Source organism: Populus nigra, chromosome 2 (genome assembly GCF_951802175.1).
Source record: "Populus nigra chromosome 2, ddPopNigr1.1, whole genome shotgun sequence".
Taxonomy (NCBI): Eukaryota; Viridiplantae; Streptophyta; class Magnoliopsida; order Malpighiales; family Salicaceae; genus Populus; species Populus nigra.
Window position 1 is genome coordinate 24,259,070 of NC_084853.1, and position 22,068 is coordinate 24,281,137.

Genomic DNA, 22,068 nt, shown 5'->3' on the forward strand with positions numbered 1-22,068 from the left:
AGTAACCTTTATATTAATAATAAAACCAATGTAAAATGACAAAAAAAATTCCTTGTAAAAGAGTTATGTTGATTTTGTCTTTAAGAACAACAAAGTAATTTTACTATTTCAAGAAAAAAAATTAGAAGACCATAACGTCCCTGATTGAAAGGCATTCTAATTTTTTTTATTTTGAGGTTAAATTAGTAATTTTACTGTATAAAAAAATAAAATTATTAATATAACCTTGCACAAATTATTAAAAACAATTGTATTATAGTAAAAAAAATCATCTTACTCTTATGTCTAGTTCAAAGGTTTTTTTTAGGATCAGAGGCAATTTTGTTAAATTACTATCCGAATGAATAGTAATTTGTTACATGAAAACCTGTTTCTCTTTTAATAATTTAATTAATTTAATAGTTTACAGTTAGGTTGGCGCTCTCCCTCCCTATATTTTTTGTCCACGTTATTTTAAGCTCTCTGTCTTAGTTTCCTTTTTAAACTCCGTCTCTCATGCAATGCTCTCTCTTTCTCCTTCATATCCTCACAACTCAATTTCATACTCCATTTTTTCTCTTCTGCCTTTCTCCTGTTCTTCAATGGAACAATCTCCATTGCTTTACATGTTCACATAAAACTGCAAATTTCAACAAATAAGAAGGTACCCATTTCAGTACTATTCTTCTCTTTCATGTACAGTTTAATTAATATTTTCAGCACATTTAAATCTTGTAGGAAATATTCTTAATCTTTTTTTGTTCATTTCCCTTTATTTATCTATGTGAATTATACATGCATTCATTATTGATGATATATATTGATTGTTTGATTGAATTGGTTCTTTGTTTGATTGATTGATTCATCGTATTAGAATAGTTGAATTTTAATATTGTTTAATGGATGATTATGCATGAAAGATCAATGTGAATTGTGGCACATTGATTTTCTTGTGGATTTAGCAAGATTTGTAACATCAAGTGGAATTAATTGTAGATACACATTTTTTATGACAATTGTTAGCTGGTAGTGAAGAAAGGGAATTTATGTATGGTCTTTGCTAATTGGAGAGTCATGAAAAGCCTACCTTAAATGCCTGTTGGAGAACTCTAAGTTGTTCTCGTGTCTGCTTTCCCTTTATTGCTATCTCATCAGGTTCCTGCAACATCTCCTCAAACAAATTCTCCCTGTTTCAGGAAGACACAGAAGAAATCAGGACCAATGACTAAAATCAATGTAAAACATTATCGTACCTGTAAAGTTTTCTAATGAAGACATTGTGCAGTTCATGCTTTGTATGGTTTACCTACATGATGAATCCAAGTGACATCAGAACTAAAAGAATATGACAAATTACATCCAACTATCCTAGCCGAGATGACCCCAAATGTTCTTTCATTTTGAATTTTAGTAGTACAATACTTAAAACATTAGAGAACCTGTCCAAATTGCCATTCCATCATGGTAGTTTTTCTAGTGGTGGTGGTGGTGGAAACAAGAGAGTTTTGGAACATTTTGAAAATATAAACATTATGCAGTTGCAGACAATGTTAGGATAAGATTGATACTAGTTCTATAGACCATGCTGCCATACCCAATAACTCTTGTTTCTTTAGTTGAACTTTTTAAGAGAAAAGAGTTACAAAAAATCTTGCAAGTATAATTTTTTTTCTTTTATTTTGGTGAACAGAACTTCATGTTATTAACAGCAAAAATTACAGAAGAACAAGATGACCATAAAGATGGTAGATAACATACCCAAAAAGAGAGCAGATATGAATAAAAACAAGAAACAAAATAGTGAAAAACCAATAGAAAGGCCCAAAATAAGATGAGAACACATAACAGCCATGTGTAAGTGTAATAGTAATTATACAAAGGCCACAAGAAAGTAACAGGTAAACCGACATTGGTTAAGAATTACCAGAAAGTGCATAATTGCTTTTGGTATGGAGTCCTCAATATTTTTCCGAACAATGTCATAGTATGATCTCAACAGCAATTTTGTGACTACAATTTCTATAGACTCATGCTCTGAATGGTTTTCTGAAGGCCTCAAGATAGTTGGGGGCTAAAAAACCACAAAAATTTTCTTGTTAGGATAAAATGCATTGAGAATTAAAAAAAAAAGGAAATCAGATTATGCTTATAAGCTAATCAGGACTAGTATTAGAGACAACATACCTCTCTTAAATGAATCAGAGACAAGCTTTGTTCCAAGGGTTCTATGCTCTGAGCAGGTTCGTTGTATGACTTGCTTGTTGAATTTTCTTTAGCATACATTCGAGAATGATCACCTCCACCAAATATTGATGAGATACCCCAACTTGAAACATTTGTATTGCCTGATAAAACAATTTAAGCAGCAACGTCTAAAAATGGATGTGTATATCCAATGGAATTTCTGAGTAGAAAATTACCAGCAGGTGGGACCTTTTCAACTTCTACCACCGGACGTACTCCCTGTAAGTCATACAAAGACCAGTTTGTCTAATTAGACAGGCTCCATAACAGTATGCACTACAATAAAATTAAAGATTTAAGAATAAACTAGAAAGCAAAAAATGTCATGCCTGATCAGGCACGATCCCATTTACTTGTCTGGCCAGAATACCACGAGTCTTCATACTCCTTTCAGAAGCAGGTGCCTTTTCAAGCTCTATGCCATCCTAATTGACAATAAAAATGAAAAGAATAGGGACCAAAAGAAAAGAATATGGGATCTAACAAGCAGTGCTGTCAAAGGTGAAAGGCGCTAAAAGACACCAAGCTTGTAAAATGTTTGAGGTGCGAGGCGCTTGCCCGAATGAACCAAGGCAATATGCTATAAATTAAAAACAAATGTAATATTATATTATATTATATAAATCTAATATATATCTTTCCAATTAAGATTAGATCATTAGAAAATCAAAAGAAAATATAAAATACCATAACATAGTTATATAAAGTTATATTTTTCACCTTTAAAAAAAAAGATAATTTAAAGTAGTAAGTAGCCAAATAGATTAAAAAGCAAAATTAAATATCAATTAAAAAAAAAAGATAAATAGGTCAAAACATAAATCAGTTAAAAAAAAATCCAACAAAAAAAAAGAACTTCAAGCAGGCGCTAGCCTTAACACCTTCCACCCACACTCAAGACGCTCGCCTAGGCGGCGCTTCATTGAAACCCAACGCCTAAGGCTAATAAAGGCGATGTGGCCTCACCTCACCTCGCCTGGAGTGCCTATGCAAGTGCCTCTTGACAACACTGCCAACAAGTAAGAAATCAAATAGTGGATACAACAGTGTTGAGGATCATTTGCATAGCAGGCATACCTTTTGCCTGGGCATAGCAAGAGAACCCTTTGACGACTTGATCTACTGCTGTGCAATCTCCACAGCCTTACTCCCACCAATAAAATTTGGGTGGGAAGTATTTATGTAGTCCATCTGCGAAGGGATGTAAATGTTATGCAATATCAGAGATGGGCTCAACAACACAATTGCTCATACTGACATGGTAAAGAAACCAAAGAACAGAGAAAGCAAACAGGTTTGGAATTGCAAGGCATATGCGTAACTATCTTTTCGCTATCCAGGAAGAACTTTCAACCACATAGGACAGTAAAAAGGGCCATCATTTGGGAAGTGACCAAAGAGTTGCAGGTTCAAGGTCTAAAAATTACAAAGTTGGCAGGAAAGGTAGGGAAAGAAAATCCTCAAAGGTAGAATAGTCTACAACTCTCAATGCCAACAGAAAGTTTGGAAAAAAAAAATACAACAGAAAACAAGTAAACAAAATGAAGGCACAAGGATTGAAAGGAGAATGGAGATACAAAGCATTATTAACCAGAAAACTTTACCAATAAGATTTTGAAAAATATTGGTATGAACATACCTCCATTTCAATAATATGTCCAATCATTGTCTCTGATGGTTCAAGACCATCTCACAAAAAGTTTCCAATAACTTCATCCATGCGCTTTCTTAGAACAGGAAACCGCTGAAGTTCATTCACTAGACAATAATGGCTAATCTGGAGAGAAATTTCATTTGAAGATTTAACAGTGCAAATGCTAATTCTAAAACAGCCTCAATCACAACATCCGTACCCTTATTAATTCATTGTATATAAACCTGGCACACTGAAGGCTTGGATCTAGTAAACGAGCTATTTGCTTCCTGATTAGAACTTCAAATGGCACCTATATAAATGAAAACCAAAATCATTACACTGCTTGCTTAGAAATAGAAGCCTTTATAAGATACAAAAGTTAAAACACAAAAAAAAAAAAAAAAGATTCCAACCTCTGGTACAAACAATGGAGTTCTAGGACCAGTGGCATTCTGAATGATAGTTTGAATGTCACCATCAGTCAGGTCCTCACAAGGATCGACCTCCTGCATAGCAAATTATGTAACATCAGATTCAGTCAATTCAGTAATGAGCAGCAAATTACAGTCATTTTTTGCCCAAAAGCACTTGTCACGCTGTCCGCAGGCTGGTAGCTAAGTCACCCAAGCAACTGAATTTTATTGAACAAAACAAGCTTATTGTACTAGAAATATCATTTTAACCTCTCATTGTTTAAAATGAAAGAAGCAAAGGCTTTTTAAACCTGTAACTGGTGACTATCATTCAAAGATCTAAAAATATTAGTTATTTAAAAGCACAAAAGTAGCAGAATGGTATGACCATACCTTAAATAAATCATTTAAGTATGAGAGTAGCTAAATTTTTGGAAATTGAGAGTAGCTAAATTTTTGGAAATTGTAAATTAAAACCATAGAAACTACTTATTTTGGAACTCCATGAATAAAAAAGATAAGATAAAAGACATGATAAAATATACAAAGGAACCATAAACATGAGAGTAACAATTTTTTTACTATCATTTAAATGAATTCACTAACTTTAATGGGTGAAAGAACAGAGCAGATCTCTTGGCAGATAAGTGTAAAATGCCATAATGGCAGGATAGCAGAGCGCATACAAGCATAGCCATGTGGACTTTTGTACAACTTTCCATAGTCTAGTTACATTATAGTTTCTATGGCACCACAGAGTAAAAATTCTTAACTACAAAAACAGATGCACAAAAACACTTGTAAACAACCGTCTCTATCTTCATGGTTTCATGACATCCTAGAAACCCCATTCCATGTAAAAAGTGATACTCAGGTTTGCACCACAAATGAATAGTTCCATTTAATTTCTGTGAGAAGAACCAAGAAAGTTAAAGCTGATTTAACAAACCAATGTGGCATTGGTCCAGAGGTTAAAGATTCAAACATAAGGCTCTACAACTTGGAGTGCCCACATCCAAATCCCCTCCCCAAAAAAAATTATTATCCCTGAAAAAAGGGCTTGTTTTACTAGATTTACAATAGGTAATCAGGCTTTCACTCTATTCAAATGAACCAGATGGAACATTACTCTCATGAAGGAGAAAATGCCAAGCATGCACATGGAACTGATAGAAATTTGTTACATCAATCCTATTAAATGACCACTGTTGACAAGGAAGAACATGAAAATGTTAATATACACACCTCTAAACTCTTCACAAAGATTGATTGGAAAATATAGTGAATTCGTGCTCCTCCGGCAAGCTCAGATGTTGACATTTCTTCATTTTTGCCCTCTATCATTGAAGAAAATGCTGTTTCCAACAAGAAATTGGCACACATTAATGATCTTAAGCATGAATAAGAAACGATCGAATATCTATGAAGAAGACATAATTCAAAATGTGAGTGAAAAGAATAACAAGAATTACCTTCAGAATATTTTGAAAGAATGTTCAGAATAAGAGTTCCTTGTCCACCCTATTATTTACAAAAAGTAGTATAACAAGTTAATTAAAACAATAATATAAAAACATACTTTGACAAGAGTGGACGACTAGAACCTTCTGAAAACACAAGGAACAGTCACAAAATAAGAACTCAAGTGTAATAAAATTATGAATGTCAAGCATTAAAAACCAATAACACTACAAAAAAAAAGGACAATTGTCAAGGCAAAGCATTAGCTCAGACAAGTAATATAGTCGGATACCAGAAATCATAAAATTATTTGAAAATAATCTCAATCAAGTTGCAGGGACACTCAGAAAAAAAAATTAAGTAAACAATACATGCCTTTGATTCCGTAATTTCTCCATAGCTTGCATGTTCTTTTGCTACAGAAACCAAAGCAGAACTTATGCGTGATTTCAGCCCTGGAAGTATTGATTTTATATGCTGCACTAGAATCTGGAGGGAAAAGTAACAAAATAAGGTTCATTCAGAGGGGAAAAAATCCTATGAAAGTCCAAGGAAATAATGCTGCAAAAATTCTACCTGATTCAGCTTCTTCGCCAGCTGAGGAACGCCACAGCGATCAGCTAGACCATTATATACCTATAGAACAACATGTGAGTAAATAAAGCAATAGATTACTGTAATTGATTTTGCAACAAATTAGGTATAACAATAAGGAGATAAGGCAGTCATACTGGACGACTACGGAAGAACAACTCCTCCGCAGCAAGTGCATCCTTGATGCTCCGATTGAGTATGATATCCTGCATCAGCACCAGGATAGCCATTCGAAAGATTAGTCCATGAGTGGTCTAGAATGTCATGGTTCGTATTTCAACAGGAAGTCACATCATGTGCAATATATTATGGTCCTAACATGCACAGCCAGGAAAATTTCATATAAGTTGAAAAGGCTTGCCAGATAGGTTGATATGTCTTCAAAATGTATCCCATGACATAAGAATATTGAAAATCAAAAGATCAAGAACAAGAAAAGATTTTAAAATACTGAAAAGGAAAACAAACCATATAGAAAATTCTTATTTTTAATGATTACCAGTACTGGATATTAGTTTCTACATTCAACCAGTAAAGCGTCAGAAAAAAAAAACAATACCAACACAATTTCTTATGGGAAAAACAGGTGCAATGAGCAAAACAAGTAAAGCATATTAAAAAACAAAAACAACTGCCAAAATAATTTATCAACCACTTCACCAAGTATCAGCAAAGCAATAACATAAAAGGAGGAATAAAAAAAAAAGAAAAAGAATGAGGTAACAAGGCAGGGCCCAGAAAAATAAGATGCAGAAGGACGCGCCATTAAACCACTATCATGCACTATTCCTATGTAGTTACATGATTACCTCTTGACTACGATTCACAACACCAACATAACCAAGTCTAAGGGGAATCACTTTTCCAAGCAAAGGATTACGAGCATTAGTGCCTCTGTCAATAATGTCCAACTGAGTCAAAAGAAAAAACATGAAAATCCTTCTAAGGAGCAACCAAGATGCTGTAGATGTTAAAACACACAAAAAACATGATGTTAAAGTTGCAAGCTCACCTTCGTGATTATTCCAATGGTTCTATAACCTGTCAAAAAAGATTAGCATAAGTTAAACAAGATAAGCATGACAAAGTCACCCAGGCAGGATATCAAAGGCACACTTACCATCAGGATCTGCAATTCCTGCAATCTGAAGAGCATCTGAGTTTGCTAAATCTGAATTTGCTGCTGTAACAGCTAGAATCAGACAGCTTGGTAGTTCTAATTCGTGCTTCAATATCGGAGGGTTGATCACCCACAGGAACCTTTGTTATACCATGTAGATCGACAAGTGTAGTATTAAGAACATTTGGTGAAAAAATCTTCAAACGAATTTGCTTGTCAGAGACACCTTTGTTGCCTCTTGCTTCCTTAGCAGTCTCAGCCTGCAATCAAATCAATATTATTGAATAATGAGCTGACTGGTTATTGAAAGTGAAATTTATTAAGTGGATATCAAGAATCAATTAACCAAACCCTTATGTACAGTAAAATATTTCTAAGTTGAGAAAATCTATTAGAGCCACGCATGTAACAAAGACTTGATTAAACATGAATATTACCCTATTCAATACAAAGCTAAAAGAGCAGTTAAAAAAAACCCTGCATAGTCAATAAATTGTGTTGGTACTTAGCAATTAACAAGAAGACTGTTCTTTTATATTAATTGGACTTTATCACTTCCATTTTTACATTGCAATATCTATATCAAAATGCTACCCAAAGTACAGCCAAACAAGTTTTGTTCTGATAAACAAGTAAAAACTTTTCAAAATAAGGGTTTTTGCCTCTAATGTAAACAAGGCTCTTCAAGTACTTAGAGAAAAATCCACATGCCTAATCCCTAAGTGCTAGTTCCGCAACTCCGACAGCATAAACAATGTGAAATAACTCCAATATCACTTCAAAAGTAAACAAATTATAAATTTAACAAACATGTGAAACAAAAACGATAATTTCCAGAAAACATGCAATATTTTTTCCTCACTCAATTTCATTAAGAAATTTTCAAAAAACCTACCATTATAAGTTAATCACTCCCCATAGAACCATCCAAGCAAAATGTCCAATCTGAAACAATCTAATCAGTTGGAATTTATTTATAACCACCCTCCCTACCTCTCCAAAAATTCAAAAAAAAAAGGTTTTCAATGGTTCCCAATAACAAAATCACTTAACCATTCAACTACCAAAATCAACTAAATACATCATTTAGTACACTCAATAAAATCACTCAAGCAAAATTACACTAACAAACCAAAACAAATCACAGTATAACTATTAATTAATTCAAATTACCTCCCCATTCATACATTCCTAAACACCAACTAAAAACTTCGTCAATTTTTTTCCTTTACACTTTTCCTTAAACTATTAGCAATTGAATTGCTAAAAGAAACTCTGAACTTAACTACACCTTGAAATTCTCCCAATTTTTTACACCTCAGTTCAACTATTACAAAACAGAAGACCTGCAAGCCCACACACAGAGAAATAATAAAAAAAAATCAAAATTGATCTCTTAAGACATTTACAATACAGGAACAAAACACAAATACTATTTCATGCAATCCAGACCTTAATTTCTCCATGTTTTTGTTCAACTATTACTAATAAAAACAACACGCACTCCATGATATATACATACACCTCCTCATTCAACAAAACCATTCTTTAATTTCTCAAAACTCTCTCCAATCATCAACGGTTCCGAACACACAAACATCTCAGAAATTACTATTAAACTCTTAAATGGTTATAATAACCTATCCTGACAGCAAACGAATTTCATGATATAATTTCGCTAGTGAAATGAACAGTAATTTTGATTGCTTGGGAGTTGTAGGGCCTTATTTTCTATAAAATATCTTCAACAATCACAAATTACAGAAACACCACAAAATAAAACTCGAAAACTGAATTCACAAACACACAAAATCTACGACAAAAAGTCATAATCCAACAACTCCGCACCTGAATTTCGTTCCGGATCTCGGAAAAATCATAAAACCGTTTCCCAGGCAAATGCAGAAACTCTCCCCACTCATCTTCACCACTACCGTCACCTTTCCTTTTAGTCTGCAATAACTGCAAAACCAGCGGTCACCGAGTACAAATCTCGTTTCCACGTGGCAAGAAATCTCTCCCAACAAGTGCTTCTAAAACCTCCTGGCATGCTGGTTGGTTGGATTCGGTTTCCTCATTGAGAAGGGGTGTGTGCGCTACAACAATGGCTGCTGCCGGTCCTGGGAAAGGTCTAGGTTCCCTCTTCCTCTTTGTTTTTTGTCACTACTTCCCTCTAACTCTCTTCTCATTCAGTACCCAGGAGGTTTGAATGCAGCTGAGGTTTAATCAAGTTGTCTTTGGGAAGGAGGAAGAGTAATAAGAGCATGCAGCTGCTGCAACCGGTTTTTTAGAAGAAAAAAGGCCACCTTGTCAACACCCAAGAGAAAATATAGGTATATATATAAATGGATGATGCAGTTTTCGCTGCCGATCTTAGTTTTTGTTGCTGATTTCATGATTGGCAGCGACGCAGTGCAACCGGTTTTTTAGAAGAAAAAAGGCCACCTTGTCAACACCCAAGAGAAAATATAGGTATATATATAAATGGATGATGCAGTTTTCGCTGCCGATCTTAGTTTTCGCTGCCGATTTCATGATCGGCAGCGACGCAGTTTTCGCTGCCGATCTCAGTTTTCGCTGCCGATTTCAGGATCGGATGCGACGCAGTTTTCACTGCCGATTCCTGCATCGGCAGCGACGCAGTTTTCGCTGCCGATTTCTGCATCGGCAGTGACGCAGTCACTGTTCAAAAATAAAATAAAATAAAATAAATTAACTTAAAGAGCTGGGAGGGAGGGGTGAAACCGGTTTTAGATAAACCAAAACAAGGATAAGAACACATCTAAACCAACCCCCAAACAACCCACCTCATTTCATGGGGAGTATAAATACAAGGAGGAGAGAGAGAGGATGATCCATCCTCTTCCCAGAATAGCAGCTGCATGTCATTCTTCCCTTCCTCTTTCACAACAGAAATCTAAACCAAACCAGTATAGAGGGCTTTGTGAACATGTGAGGGTAAGATGAGACCTTGAGAGAAGACTGGACAGCTGCCTAGAGGAGAGGAAGAAGAGGGCTGGAAAACGTGAGAGGAAGAAGAAGGAGGAGAACCAGCAAGAGAAGAGAAAGAATAGTGTCAAACCTTCCTCAAACTTAGTTAGTTTCGAAAGGTATGGGTCATGAAACTCCCTTCCTCTTCCCCTTAAGACCAAAAAATGGAAATAAAGAAGAAAAACCCTAAGGAAATTGACCTAAGACCTAAGACCTAAGCTAGCTGTGAAGTAAACTGAAATTAACTAAGAGAACAAGGAAACTGAAATGAAATGAAGCCAATTTCAGAACATCTAACAAAGAAATATGAATAAAATGGAAATAACAAATCATGGTAGAGGGCTGACTTTAACTAGGGGGTTGGCCAGCATACATGTGTGTGTTCTGTTGGGATTTGTTGAAGGATTATGTGCTGAAATTGATGGTTTCGGTGTGTGTGTGTTCTGCTGGAATTTATTGAAAGATTATATGCTGAAATTGATGGTTTTCAATGTGTGTGTTTTGCTGGGATTTTGTTGAAGGATTAGGTGCAGAAATTGATGGTTTCAATGTGTGTATTCTGCTGGAACTTAGTGACAGTGTATATGCTGGGGTTGTTAAAGCATGTGTTGTGTGTGTGTTCATGCCGAATTGTGTGTTGTGCAGCGAAACTCTGATTCGCTGCCGAAACTGTGTCAGCTGCAGCGAATTTGTGATTCACTGCCGAAACTGAGTCTTCTGCAACGAAGTAGCGTTCGCTGCCGAATTGTGTGTTATGCAGCGAAACTCTGATTTGCTGCCGAAACTGTGTCAGCTGCAGCGAATTTGTGATTCGCTGCCGAAACTGAGTCTTCTGCAACGAACTAGCGTTCGCTGCCAAATTGTGTGTTATGCAGCGAAACTCTGATTCGCTGCCGAAACTGTGTCAGCTGCAGCGAATTTGTGATTCGCTGCCGAAACTGAGTCTTCTGCAGCGAACTAGCGTTCGCTGCCGAATTGTGTGTTATGCAGCGAGACTCTGATTCGCTGTCGAAACTGTGTCAGCTGCAACGAATTTGTGATTCGCTGCCGAAACTGAGTCTTCTGCAGCGAACTAGCGTTCACTTCTGAATTGTGTGTTATGCAGCGAGACTCTGATTCGCTGCCGAAACTGTGTCAGCTGCAGCGAATTTGTGATTCGCTGCCGAAACTAAGTCTTCTGCAGCGAACTAGCGTTCGCTGCCGAATTGTGTGTTATGCAGTGAGACTCTGATTCGCTGCCGAAACTGTGTCAGCTGCAGCGAATTTGTGATTCGCTGCCGAAACTGAGTCTTCTGCAGCAAACTAGCATTCGCTGCCGAATTGTGTGTTGTGCAGCGAGACTCTGATTCGCTGCCGAAACTGTGTCAACTGCAGCGAATTTGTGATTCGCTGCCGAAACTGAGTCTTCTGCAGCGAACTAGCATTCGCTGCCGAATTGTGTGTTGTGCAGCAAAACTCTGATTCGCTGCCGAAACCGTGTTGGCTGCAGCGAAATTGTGATTCGCTGCTGAAACTGTGGCGCCAGCAGCGAAATAGTTTTCGCTGCTGAACTGGCTGTCGGCAGCGAAACAGTTTTCGTTGCCGAATTGGGCAGCCTGCAGCGAACAAGTTTTCGCTGCCGATTTCTAAAATAAGCCTCCTAGGCAAAAATGACTTAAATGCTAGTAACAATTTCATAGTATGATGGTGTAAAATGTGGAACACTTGAATGTGAACATATGAACTCTTGAAATAAGTGAGGTGACGAATGTGATTCAAAAATATAAATGTGCTGATTTATGACCGTTGATGTCTTAGGTGGTGCGGTCGGGATTGGACCATCGTCAAGACAAGAACAACCCACAGGTGGAGCAGGTAGGTGACTTGCACCTTTCTTTTTTTTCATACGCTGATTAATGAAATACTTTAACATGATTATTACCATATTGTGTTAGAATTGATATTAGATCGTCGAACTCTTAAATGTTGACAAATGGTTGATTAGCTTCGGCTAATGGCATCCGAATGGATGACCGGGACAAAGAATGATTAGCTTCAGCTAATGGCATCCGAAGGGATGGCCAGGATAAATGAATGATTAGCTTCGGCTAATGGCATCCGAATGGATGGCCGAGACAAAGAATGATTAGCTTCAGCTAATGGCATCCTAAGGGATGGTCGAGACAAATGAATGATTAGCTTCGGCTAATGGCATCCGAATGGATGGCCGGGACAAAGAATGATTAGCTTCGGCTAATGGCATCCGATGGGATGGCCGGGACAAATGAATGATTAGCTTCGGCTAATGGCATCCGAATGGATGGTCGGGACAAATGAATGCTTAGCTTCGGCTAATGGCATCCGAAGAGGATGACGGGGGTGAGTGAATGGTTAACCTCAGCAAATGACGCCTTAAGAGGATAACCGGGTTTAAGATTATGGTTGATTGCAAAAATTGGTGCATTTATATACACTACAAGCTGTTTATACCAAGTACATGAAGAAATTATAAATGACAATGCTTCACTTAACTGCCAGACTGTTTAGTTACCATTATTATTATTTAGTAATTACATTCTCTTAAATGTTTTGTACTGCTGCAGGGACGTCACACCCACGAGATGTCTAGGGAACCCGATACACGGGGACCTACTTTTGCAAGGGATCATGTAGATGCATTCTAAATCACAATTGTATTTTGTATGAATCAATGTACTGAATATATAACTTTTATTAGATCCTTTTTGTTTAAGTTTGTAATGGCTATTAGTAGGATAGGAATGCAAACTCATGTCTATGTGTGTATATTTTTTAATATGAAATTTTAATCATGCAGCCATAATATTACGTGTTTATGTAAGATTCACTTTTAAATGAAATGTTGATTGTATGGATTGTATTTTGATGATGTGAGGGATCAAGTTCGTTGATTATATATATATATATATATATATATATATATATATATATATATAAACCGGGTTGTTACAACCTTCTCTCTATCCCTTGCATTTATACTCCCTCTTTAATGAGGTGAGGGTGTTTGGATGTTGGTCAAGAATGTCTTTATCTCTCTTTTGGGTTATTTTGAGACTGGTTTCTATTTAAATTCTTCGCTAGGATAGGCCGATCCCCCTCCTCTAGGTTTTCTTTAGGTTGTCTTGTTTGTCCCCCTAGCTTTTAGCTTTTTTATTAGTATAGGCTAGCCTTTTGCTTAATTTTTTGTTGGGCTTTACATGTGTGGTGGTCTGATGACCAAATGATGGCTTTCATGGTGGTGTTTGAATAGTCTCAGCAGTCCATCCGGTTTCGTGTGGTAAAAGGACATCCGGTTTGACGCAAACAAACCTCTCATTTTCCTTTTATTTTCTCTCTTCTCCTCAATTTTCACACTTGAAATCCAAATTTTCAAAGCAGCAATTCAATGTTTTTTTTCTTCAAATTTAGTCCATGTTTATTTGATTACTATTTGTTTTATTTGAAATTATTTATAGAATTGAATTTTTATTTCAATTTCATCATCCTTTAACTTTCCATCTGTCAAATTTGGTTATCATTTTTTTATTACTATTTATTTTCTTTTGAATAATTGTTTTAATTGAATTTATTTTTGAATTTCATCCCTTAATATTTTATTTTATATCAAATTTTGTCATTATTATTTTGATTGGTATTTGTATTACTTTGGAAAAAAAATAGATTTAAATAATTTTTATATTTTATCCTTGAACATTAAATTGGTTGGGAAATGAGCTTCTTGGTTAAACCTAAGTCTAAGATTTCACAGGTCACAAGTTTTGAAGATTAACCAAGGTTTAAGAGATTTATCCGGCATTACTTGTTTTTTTCCCTTTTTTTAAGCTCATATTGTTCAATTTTATCCTTTAATATTTAGTTCATTGGAGTTTAGTCCATGTTGCTTCTTTTTTTGCTTTCTAAAGGATTTCTTACTAATTTTGAAAATGACCTGAGTTATCTCATGTTGTTTTTGTTGTCGCTTTTTGTTAGATTTAGTTTTTTTAAAAGAGTTTTTGTTTTTTTTTTTGAATTAAAATAATCAATTAAATATAAGCACGAAATGCCCATTTCATGATACTTTGCTTGGTTTGCTTTCTGAGTTGCGGCTTTGACGACATGTGCGATCTATTTCGGTGTCGTCATGCAACCTTTGTAATGATGTTAGAACCATCTCGGTGATCTTATTTTGATGGTGAGGCAGCATCCACAGCAGAATGACAATGAGTTTCTAATAGGCTTTTATTCCTTCTCCTCCCAAATATAATATTGCCAAATTATATTTTATAGTTAATTATTGCTGTTTTTTTAAATTTATTTACTATTAATATTTTTTAACTGTATTATTAAATTAACCCATCATTATCATTCAGTCAGCTAGAAACTAACTTCATGTAGTGAGGCCGGTACCTAATTCTAGTTTATATACGTAGAACAGAAGCTAGAACCACAGAGTCATGACTTGCCTACCACACCAAATTAAGTAGTAATTTTTATAACTTCATTTTATATATAATGACCAATAACTTTTCCATGTATAATGTTATATATAGCTAACTAGTTTCTGAAAATGTCCCATGAAATTAAGGTAGGCGTGGGACAACATTTGTAGGGTAATAATCATGTAGATGAATTCAAGATATAATTACACCAAACCTTGAAAAAAATTATCGATCTTTGTATATTAATGTGGCAAATATCAAGCAATCTTCTCTCTTCATATATAATAAAACTAAGGTATTTATAGACGTTTATAAATTTAAAATTAATAAAGATTTATATAATCATTAACTTTTAAACTTATAAAATTAGTCGAGGTACGTATGCGTAAACTAACATGAAAACCCACGTACATTAATAAAAAAAATAGTCATAAAGTATATTTTATGGTCATGTATTAATATATTTAAATCTTGATCAATAATACTTTTCTAATTAATAAAAAATACATTAAGTTTATCTCGTCACATAAGTAAGTAAAATATAAAATAAAAATTAAAACATTCAAACCAAGTTAGAAAATATAAAACAAATTCAAAAATAGAAATTTCTTGTACAGGTTAATTATAAACTATTTTTAGTTATACCAATCATAAGATTTGATTTAAGATGCATATACTTGATATCAATGCACATCAAGATCCATCAGGTTGTTCATAAGCTTATGATGTTATAGAAGTTGAATTACATATCATTTGAATCCTTATTATTTTTTAATTAAATCACTTTAATTTCTTAATATAATTATGAAACAAGTGATATTTATTTTAAAAATTGATAGTGCTTAAGCATTTAAATTGATATATTCTATATATTTTAAATTTCATTAATTTCTTATAAAAATTAAGCATTGATACCGGGTTGGAAAAATAATAAAATTATACAACTTTTGGTTTAAATATTTTTAATAAGAAGAGACCTAATACTATTATTGTTTAAACACAATAAATACACAAATAATACTAATAAACATAATTATAATAAATATGACAACACAAAAATAAATTTATAATAATATAATTAAATCATTAAACATTTGATTATACATGAATACTTGAAAAATCAAAACCTATCACCCTTGCAATATGGGACATGCGACTAATTATTGGGTATATCAATAATTCTACTTCTTCCTCTCACAAAAATATAAGAACTACCATGAAAATAATTTATAAACCCCATATATGGTGGAGATATAGACCTACAACTTCGAGCAAATTGAATAATTATTTGTAGAAGTAGAATCTAAATTGCTTGTCCCATAGGTCTATCAAAACTAATTTGACTAATTGCGTTGCTTGGTGCTATGATCTTCTTGGTTCATACACAGAAAGGGAAAACGTTTGGCATTAGTTTTGAAAATAGTTATATGACCTATCCGACCGTATTTTATTCCGGGTTGTATATTTTTATTTATTTTTAAATAATTATATATAATGGTTTTTTCAACCCACTTCTATATTTAAAAAAAATTAAGTTAATAAAAACATTTATGCATACATATAATCAAATAAACAAGAACTATATATGTAAATAAATAAATAAATAAAAAATCATTAACGATACCTAAAAATAGAACTTGAAAAATTAAGACACATATATAAATCAAGATATTTAATCTCGAAAGACAGGATATTCACCTAGTTGTGCTTGCTAAATTTTTTATTAAAATAAATTTTTAGGTTAAAAATAAGGATTTTGATTTTTAGCTTAAAATTCATAACGTTAGCGTAATTGGTAATGAGTTTCGGTGGGTAATAAATAATAAGGAAAATGATGAAATTATCCCAAGGAATTAGTGTGGTGATAAATGGTAATCTATAAGAAAATATAATACAAAGAAAAAGGGCAACAGTGATGGTACAAATATCAGTTAAAAAAAATCAGTAATGTTACTATGAAACAGTAATAAGCCACGTAAAGAAATAAAAAATAATATAAAAGAATTATATTTTTAAAAAATGGTAAAATGACCCCAAGATTTTAGAGGAATAATTGATATGATTTATGTAAGGATTAAACAAGAAAAATTAGAATTTTGCGTAAAATCAACTCCCAACAAGTTTTACGATATTGAACATAACTCTCGATTTGACTGTTGGATCGGGCTGAAAGTTTATGAGTAACATCCTGACATGTTCAACCTTGGGTAAAACTTTCAGATAGTAGTCGAACAAAATATTAAAGAAAATAATACCATGTAGACTTAATAATGGTATTTTCGTAAATATATGGAAAAATTTAGTTCTTTCTCTCTTTATAAGTGACGGGTCTGCTAGAAAAAAAATGAGAGGAGGAGAGAAAATTGAAGGAAAAAACATGGAAGTGGGGAGTGAATGAGTGATTCTAACTAAAAATACTAAAAGAAACAAATGAAATAAGAGAGAGCAAGAGAGATAGTAATTTAAAGTGAGGTTTTAGTGAGAGAAAGTGAAGAATCTTAAGAAGGAAAATGATGAATAGTAAATTGGCTAATGCAATGACATATGATTTGGGTTCAAAACATATAGGTAAGTTATTTTTATACAAGAATTTCATATTTAATTATGTTTTAGATGTGTTTCTTGTGATAAATGATTATGATGATGGGTTTAAATGGTGTTGTTAAAGAAAAATAAAATTATAGGAGATGAAAAGATTTTAGAGAGTACGTAGCCAAAATAGATAAAAAAAGGGGGAGAATTATGGAACTAGAGTGTGTTTAAGTTTTGCATCTATTTAGTATATAATGGTGTGTTGATGATGGTTAGAATTAGATTAAATAAATTATCAAATTTCAATTGATTTTCTTGCTAGTATATTATGAATTTGAATATATGTAAAATGTTGAAGGATTGTATTAATGGGTTAAGATTTATAAATTGAGTTGGATAAATATGTTTAAGGAGGAATTTATGAGTAATTAAAGATCGAATTATGGAGACCCTAATGAGATAAATGATTTATGGTTATGCAATTAGTTTAATTGATTAGGAGTTTTGTTTTTATATGAATGCGTTTAACAATAATGGGTGGGAAAGATTATGGAACTTCTTAGTAGGAAATGTTAGAATATATATATCAAAGTTAAAACTTTAAAACGATAGAAATTAGAGCTGGTTTCTTCAGGAAAGTTATAAATATGGATGTTATCTTTCAAATAAAATTGGCCTTGATTAATTTGGAGTGATATAACTCTAGATATGAGCTACAAATCGAGAAAATATCTAAACTGAACTAACTCCTAGATAGATTTCTGATGCCACTGTAATTGTCGATTTTAAACTTGAAAATGATGGAGTTTGGAGTTAGTTTATTTATTAAAGTTGTATATATGAATGTTATATTTCAAATTAATTTTTACTTGATTAAATCAAAATTATATAATTTTATATATAAGCTAAACAATAAGTAAAGGCCCAAACCGAACTAAATCTTACTTGACAGATTTGTTGTTTAACTTCTGGTTGGGTTTGGGACTTGATATTGATAAACTTTGGAACTTTCTCCTGCATTAAAGTTGTAAATAAATGTGTTACATTTCAGTTTAGACAAGTTTTAATTTATTTGGAGTTATGGAACTCCATTTATGGATGAAATACTAAAGAAGGGTCAGGTTGTATACCACTTGACAAATTTTCCTGATTTAGATAGATTTGAGACTAGATAATGACATAATTTTGGAAATGTTCCTTCATGAAATTTGTACTTGAAGATTTTAATTTTCATTAGAAACTAACCTTGCTTGATTTAGAGCTACAAAACTCCAGTTAGGGACCAAACAACACAAACAAGTCATGCAATAAACAAATTGTATATGGGTGTGAAATGAGTAATTTAGGATATGCTAATAATTGAATTTGATTTCTCTTCCTTCTTAACAACTAAAGATTTTGATATAAATGAATACCGTAGATGGAATTTTAGTATGAACAAGAGCTATTGATTGTGAAATTGAATCTTGTTGTGGTATAGGAGAGGCTGCAGAGATAAGATAGCAGAAATACACACACTAACCTATGGTAGGTGCCTTGCACCTTAATCTTTTTATTTTGTAAAATCTTTAAGAGTTAGTTTATTGTCATTTCTTTAAATGTGTTTGCATGCGTGTGTCTATGTGTGTGTGTGTGTGTGTGTGTGATTGTGTATAACAAGGAAAAAAAGTGATCAACTAGCTTCCCTAAATAGAGCTAGAGGCGTTAGTATCCTAACTATCGGGTTAATGATAGTATAACTAAGATATAATGTGATAGTTGTTGCCTCAAAGTGAAATTTGTGTTTTATGAATAAAATATCAAATTCTTGATTAATAAAGTGATTTTTATTGTATATACAGTTGTTGTGTAAATGCAGGAATATATATATATATGGAGATATTAGTGACTGATGATGGGCTATTAGAACTAGTGACTCGTAAATGGGCTAAGGGCATGAATTGATTGATGTCTAGGATAATTGATTTGGTAAGATGGTTCCATTGTGCCATATGATTGATTGAAAATTTGATTTATGATCATGATATATTATTGAAAAATAAAATGATGTTCTGTAGGATTGATTACAAGGTTTTGGTTATGATATGTATTAACTTCAAGACCAAGATTATGAGTTGATTAGTGGTCCCGTATGTAACCATTAATGCCTAAATCATTGACTCGTCAGATTATTCGTCATATTATTAAGGAGGCGTTGTTTAATATTTAACAGTTAATATAAACTAATGTGGTGTAATCGTGTTAATGATACTAAACGTTGGATCAATAAAATTGAATTAATGAAAACCTAATCCTCGTAAAGGGTGAAGACAAAGTTTGTATTAGCTAGGAAGAATACATGAACTGATAAATCCAAGTGGTGAAATGGAAGATGGCTTTCATGACAAAAAGGATAATGGTATAGTTCAAAATTTAGATTAGAAATTATAAAAATAAAAGTTCATTGACCATTGTGATATAATATAGTTGAGGGTATTAATGATGTATGTATATTGTATTTCAAATTATTTTGATAAAATATAATTAATACTTTGAGAACCTATTGTATAATTGTAAAATGTCATATTAGTTGTTTCATGTAATGTAATTATGTCAAAAAAAATGGGTTGACATGATTCTTGATATGTTATGAATTTGATGACAATTACAATAGTGGAATGAAATTCTATTAGCAGTGGCAATGTCTATTTATGACCAGTGGTTTCCAATTGTTCTATTCAATGTTAAAAGACAAGAAAGTTCAACTAGAATATGAGTTATGTAAGGGTAAATTTGCTATGATAATCTTAATTTTATGTTAAATGAACTACCAAAGTTAGAAATTAAATATGAATTAGCTATGTGGAATTTAGTAACAAGTAAATTTGTTGAAGCTTAGATAGTTGTATAATTATATAAGATAATCATAGAACAATGTTATTAATGTGTTTGACCTGAATTGTTATGAAATTGTTGAGATGATGTCCTGAAGTCAAGCATTTTAAATAATGAAAATTGAGAGATGAAACTTAAATGAACAAATCTTTTTGTTAGTATTCTTATAGATAATACAAGTGTTTGAAAGCTCAATAATGCTGACGATTAGCAAAGCACCACGGGACACTCTCAGCGCTCCTTGAAAGTTTTATTTGATCAAAATGATACGGACCGACAATCCTGACTGGAAATCGGACATCAATTTTCATAATAGCACATAGGTCAAAAATATATATATATTAAGGGCTGCTGCTGATAGAAGCGCCCCCCCTGTTATTCTTCATGGAGCCTCGTAAAAAAATGCAATTATAACCCTATACTATATCAGAGAAACAGAGATATGGAGGGGAGCAACACAACTTCCGGTTTGCTTATGCCTTTCTAAGCCATCTTTGAAAGTTGGGATTTCAATAATCTGGAAGTTGCGTGCGTAAGGTGACTTAGAAATTCAAAGAAATATAATATGCCTGGACACTTTTAGAAATTGACCAATATGCTCGATCAAATGGCTTAAAAGTCTAATGTTGGATAGAGACCTGGCATGTAAGCATGTCCACTTCCATTAGAATCAGCATATAGATGTGGTTGTAGCTCCCCTGGGTGGGATGACTTCCGGTACTTCGGGTTCTTAGGAGAAGCTGTGTAGGAATCACTGGAACCACTGCTATACATTGTTGATGTTGGCAGTCCATGGATCTTTGGCAATCCTATGGAATCAGAACTCAAACTGTATCCTCTTTCAACAGTTTCAGCTTCCAAAGGAAATTCATCCAATGTCCGAAAAGAAAGAATACAGCTTTTTAGATTTGATATTTTTTTATATTTTTTGACCTTCAATACCTGGTTCATCATGATGGATCTTCTTGGTTTGTTTTGGTATAGATTCCATGGGGTTATCATGTTCTCATGCCTTGTATCACGAGTTTCGCAGTTTAACTACGGTAAATCCAAGTTTATCTAATGTGTAACTAGAACAAACAAAAAAATACTATGTCGTTTAATATATCAGTATTTCAGTATTTTTTTTATAAAAATTGTCCAATACACACCAAGTTTTTGACTTCATAACATCTATATTTTTTTTAAGTTTGGAAAAGAGTTATTTAACCCCTTCATAGTGTGGGAAAAAAAACTAGTGACTAAACGAAGGGGTGTTTTTCCTTTCCAACGTTGCTCGAAAAACTAGCTTTGAAGGAAAAAAAAAACATAACATGGTTTGATAAAAATCACGGTAAAAAAGTGCGGCATTTAAAAACAAACATTGAAAATTAGTCGGCATAAATTCCAATGAAGAGAATAACAAAAAACAAAGAGAGAGAGAAATGAATATGATCATGATCATGAACCACACAAAAAAATCCAATGACAGCACCCCCGTACCGTAAAAACAAATCTTAATAAAACGAATCTAACATCATAAAAAATAATCACTAATAATGACCACCACATGTGCTTTCTCAAACACGGCAGGTGGCTCACCCACAAATTTTACCTTTCGTCATAAGCAATATTTTATTTTTCGGGGCTAATTAAAGCACGAGAGAATGAAATAGCCAAGGCCCATGTATAGCCTAGAATCCAACATACATAGTATCAGGAGGAGCACCTCATGCCAGCCCAAGAGTACAAATTAACCACCGAGTCCGAGCCCTACCTCTCTCTTTTTATCCCCTCCCGAGATTTTAA

The 22,068-nt window shown here is 33.5% G+C and overlaps 1 pseudogene; it reads right to left on the bottom strand.

The window, feature by feature from the left end:
- Nucleotides 1-601: 601 nt before the first annotated feature.
- LOC133682890 (dynamin-related protein 3A-like) lies at nt 602-21,271 on the bottom strand (annotated as a pseudogene).
- Nucleotides 21,272-22,068: the final 797 nt, after the last annotated feature.